This window comes from Phragmites australis, chromosome 5, assembly GCF_958298935.1.
Source record: "Phragmites australis chromosome 5, lpPhrAust1.1, whole genome shotgun sequence".
Taxonomy (NCBI): domain Eukaryota; kingdom Viridiplantae; phylum Streptophyta; class Magnoliopsida; order Poales; family Poaceae; genus Phragmites; species Phragmites australis.
Genome location: NC_084925.1, coordinates 37,823,207 through 37,828,460, shown reverse-complemented (window position 1 = coordinate 37,828,460; position 5,254 = coordinate 37,823,207). Strand labels below are relative to the sequence as shown.

The window sequence follows — 5,254 nt, the reverse complement described above, 5'->3', positions numbered from 1 at the left end:
AGCTGCTAGAGATAAAAAAAATAGAGAATGTAATAGTATTAAAGTATATTGTAATAGTATTTTAGAAGATGAATTTTTAAAGTAACTTCAGAAAATAGGGTAGCTGCTGGATATAAAAAAATAAATAATGCTGTAATAATATTAAGAGATGTAGTAGTATTTTAGGGGATAAATAGAGATGGCCTTAGTGATTTTTGTTAATCCAGCAGGAACCACAGGAGACGATGGCTTCTTGCAATTTGGGCGGTCAAGTGAACAATTGAAATATACACCCAAAAAACTCCACATCAGTACTAACAAATGGGCTAATAGCTTCGACTCGCACAATCTAGGAGAATCACTGATGACCTACAAGTAAACTAGCTGCAGAAATAACGGCATTATCAACTACACAGGTACACCCTATAATATCATACACAAGCTTGCCCTGCTTCATCTGACTTCTTCATGGACCTACTGAACTGAAATACAGGGTGTCTGCAGAGCCTCCCTACTCCTTTCCTTAATTTAAATTTGTCAAACAAACCTTCTGCATCGTTGTTATTGAACTCATTTGCAAAACTATTGATTTGGTTACTCAAATCAGTGCCCAAGGGGGAAATTTCACCATTGCTTGTCACGTGGCCTTTACTATTGTCATGATTCTTGGGTCCACCTGTGCTACCTTGTGCATCGTGATGAGGCACTTAGTCCACTCTAAAAAGGAACTGATCAAGCTTAGTCCCATCAATTATGGGGGAATCAACATTTCGCTGACTTGAACAGATGAAGGGCATGTACAAATGCTCTAATGTCTGAGGTTCATCTTTGTCGCTTGGGGGACTAGAGTTGGATGGGAACGCCCCGGCTACTGTAGCTGCATCCTCCCTTTCATTTACAGTCTTCAAGATCAATGTCTTGAGAAAATTCATCACCTGGACTGCATGTATCAAAGCAAAAGGGATCGGCCATCTGAAACAGATCAATGTCCTATGATTAGACTTCAAAATTTTGAATTTGTTTTGCAGGTTGAGACAAACAAATATGCTTGCCAGTAACCTTAGTCATGTTTGGTGCAAAAACCATAGCGATGTTGCGAGGATACATTTTGTTGTAGCTTTCATTTTCCACAACATCTGCCATCAGATTAATGGCCCAGTCAAGTAATGCTGCTCCCACAGGAGGTAGCATACTTGCAAGGCGGCCACACTCCTCTCCAGTGTTGCAATGCATCACTTGTCTGGAGTCAATGAGTCCAATACTCTGCCTGGAAGTTCCCAGAACCATGCCTGCAATCAGCAACCACACTATGAATGATGTGCATGAGAAATTAATAATTGAAAAGAAATATTCCAAAAGCCATTTTCCTTCAAAATTAAATTTACTGAGCAGTTTACGCTTCGTATTGGTGGATGTATTGATTCTTGACTATGTCTGAATTAACATATTTGAAGGCTCTCTACTGTTCGAATTACAGAAAACAACAGTGCTAGCCTTAAGCAAAAGTTGCCATGTTAATGAAAACAAAGGCTAATGTTAAAAAAAACAGTAAACACTTCAGCACACCTCGATCAGGCTTGCTAGGCAGTACAAGTCAACTCCATCTGGAACAATCCCCATGTTTAGTTGATCCCTCACATATATTTCGTGGCTATTGTCTGCATTTATCCTGAAGATCCCTTCAGCCTAGGAAAACAAGAAACTACAATTTTCTGAACTATGGTTGTTGCCTGTTGATTATAAATAATTTCCATTCCTTACCTGACGAACCTCAAGTGAATATAACTTCCTTTGCATAGTCAAGAGTAATGTTGGCACACTGTTTCCTCTTCTATCATACGAGCATTGCATGGAAGTTGATGAAACTCCAGATACACTTACACTGTATGTATAAATATATCGTTTAGTAAACATGAATTAAGTTAGGCTCTAATAGATTCAGCAAACATCGACAACAATATAGGGTCCAACCTACATCAAGAAAAATGGAAAGCTAATGAGACACAGAAACATGAGTAGAGGTTTTAAACTTGTGGAATTTCCCACTGTAATTGAAAGGCTATGGATCAGATATTCAGATACAACAATACCAGTACAACGGAACTGGCTACTAACCACTAACTAAAACAAAAAGAATAATAAATTTGAAGTATCTTCGCCTCTCTGGAAGTGGAAATGAATAGAAAACTGAAAAGAACAGAACATCACAATATCCCATTCCCTGGGAAGTACAAACAGACCTATTCCCCAAAGGAAGAGCACTCTAGAATATTCCTGAGTAGTTGAAGTTCATCGTCGCAGCCCTGGAAACAGCAGCAGTTCTGGAAATGAGGTTACAGGTACAAAGCAAACAACCTTATTGGCTCAACCTATGTAAATCCAAAAGCTCAACAGATTAATAGCTACTGTCCCGTGACATGTTTGTTCAGTTAGGTGGCACTAGTCGGACCAATCAGCTTAACGTCAGAACAACGCAAAATTCAACTTAACCCACCGCCAAATTCCAAATTTCTGGGGCGGAATCCAGTTGCAGAGTTAACCCACAAAATCATTTGCAAACCCAGGGACGAAACTATGTACAAAGCCAGATTAGGCAAGGGGAAGTAAGGAGTTGGCACACCGACCTGTCACTCAGCACGGGGCGTGGCACTTCGGGCTCGAGGTCGGCGGGGAGGCCTAGGAAGCCGACGAAGCGGTCGAAGGTGACGTGCGAGACGTGGCGCACGTCCGTGGGCCTCCCTATCTGCATCCCCGCGGCGGCAGTGACCCCGTCCTCATCAGGCGCCACCTCGCGCGCGCTGCTGCTGCACACCATCAGCGACCTCCGCAGCGCCCAGGCCACCATCTCCACCACGGACACCCCTCCCCTCGCCGCTGCCGCCGACGGCAGCAAAAGCGGCGAGGACACCGTCACCTCGCCCTCATCCATCCCTTCCACCCCCCTCGAACTCTTCCTCCTCCACCTCCTCGTAGTAGGTGTCGGAGCGGGAGAGGAATCCAACCCCTAGTCCCCTACACGAGAATCAGAGGCGGGAGGTGGGAGAGAAGCGGGCGGCGAGCGGCGGCGGCGTGGTGCTGTTTTGCAGCCTCGCTGGCCGGTTTGTTTAACTGCCTGCCCCCGCCAGTGAGACGTGAGTCAGCCGGGAGTTTGCGCTGGGCCACTGCGCACTGCTTCTGCGCCATGCTCAGACAGAGTGCAGCATCCAACGCCTCACGCTGCCCGAGGCACTGACAAGTCTGTGCGTGCAGCGCAGAACTCCTTTCTCTCTCCCTCCGCGCGTCCCCGGAAGGGCCAGGCCAGGCCACCCCCCCCACCCCCACAACGCAACAAAAGAAAATGATCGCTGCCTGCCCTGTTATACATGTGTCACAGGCAACGCAAAGCCACATGCGCACGCAAAAGCTCAAAGGGTAACAACGGATTTTTTTTATTTGACTTTTTAATTAATATTATAAAAACAGTAGGTGCGAAACTGAAATTATAGAAGGTAACAATTTTAGTCACGCTAAGGTGAATAACGTGACTTTTAACTTAGTTACATCACATGTATTGATGTTATTAAGGTGACTGTGCTAGTGGTAGCTATGTCGTCTTTTCGCATGGAGTTGACGTGGTACCTTTGAGTCACACCATAGGGTTTAGCGTGACCTTTTACCACGCTAATCCCTTTGGCGTAACTCAGGTCCATATAGAGGGTCTCATCGGTCCTTCTGTTCTGTACCTCTTCTTTCTCGTGCCAGACCTAGACCACGACTAGTGGTGACATAAGCGGAGGCGTCGATGACCCCCCTCCATTCTACAAATCGGGTCTAATTCAAAGGGGAATTTACGGGGACATGTTCTAGGAAGATAGCTCCTTCATTTTCTATAATTTTTTTTGGTTTTTTTTTACTTGCATTCTTAGTTCAAGGGTAGTTAGGGTTTAGAATTTTGTTGATGATGTTCTATGAAATTTGGACGCTATAGATTAGATCAGAGGTCAAATATTGTGCAATTGATGTATAGTTACGCGTGTGTAACGTATAGAATTTGTTGCGTGCAATTATTTGTGCGTAGGCAATTGAATCATATATGATTATGCCTACTGTATATGACCAAATCATGTTCTTCTATATATATATATATATATATATATATATATATATGAGTATTTTTTAATTGTTGTGATGAAATGATGAGGCATAGGGATTGAAATGGATTATGTATAGGTTTTGCATGTATTATAGAGATGTATTTTTGCATATGTGAAATGTTTTGATGATTTGTGTAGATGGATCGGATTGTTCGTGTGTTTTGTGATGGCACGATTAATGTAAATGGGGAGTTTGATAAGATGAAAGAGCAAGTGTTGAAATTTGGGAATCCACATTGTTTCAATGAAATTATTGCTCGGGTTGGGTCAATTATGAATGTTGATGTGGATGCATGTGATGTAACTGTACGTGGGAGGTTTAATGCTGGCCGGGGTGGCAGGGCTCACTGTGTTGTCATGGGGTTGATATCGGAGAATGATTGGAAGTTATACAAGGATTATTTGAATGATTCTCAAGTTTGTTGCATAGAGGTTATAGTTGATGTGGGTATGGGGGGGAAGCTCGATGCTATCGGTTCAAGGTGTGTCGGGTAGTATTAGCCAGAAAGTGGAGCCTGTTGAGCATTTGACTCGGGAAATTACCGACATTGTCCTAGAGATGCCTTGTGTCTCCGAACTTAGCGATGTTGTGGTTCCGAAGGCATCTCGTGCCTTTGTTCAGGAGATAGCTTCTGGATTTGTAGGAGTCAACTTAACTACAGCAGAGTGCACGTGCAGGACCCCTCAATTGTTATATGTCTTGTGCTCATGTCATCACAACATGCCGGATGAGAAGAGTAGACCAAACATCACCCAACTATTTGACTCCAGTGTATTCTAAGATAATGGCTCTGAAGACTTGGGAGTCCATCTTTAACCCTATACTTGATCCTTAGCAATGACCGGTGTACATTGGTGATGAATATGTGCCAGATTGTGGTCTATTGAAATAAAAAATAGGGAGAAGGAAGAGAAAATAGCTCCAGAACAAGAGAGATGATTCCAATAATGGTTATGGTGATGACATGTATGGAGCTAGCGACTTTGATGAGGCATCTATTAAAATATGTTGCTCCATATGCCATCGGTTTGTCCACATGATGGAACAATACAAGGAGGGGCCGAAGAATCAGGCAATTCATATGAAAAAGGAGAGTTCTATAAGGGGGTAGTAAGCCGCAATTTGGTAGATGTGAACCATT

At 43.3% G+C, this 5,254-nt stretch overlaps 1 pseudogene; it reads right to left on the bottom strand.

Moving 5' to 3' along the window:
- Positions 1-202: 202 nt before the first annotated feature.
- On the bottom strand, positions 203-3,284 carry LOC133919510 (rho GTPase-activating protein 3-like; annotated as a pseudogene).
- Positions 3,285-5,254: the final 1,970 nt, after the last annotated feature.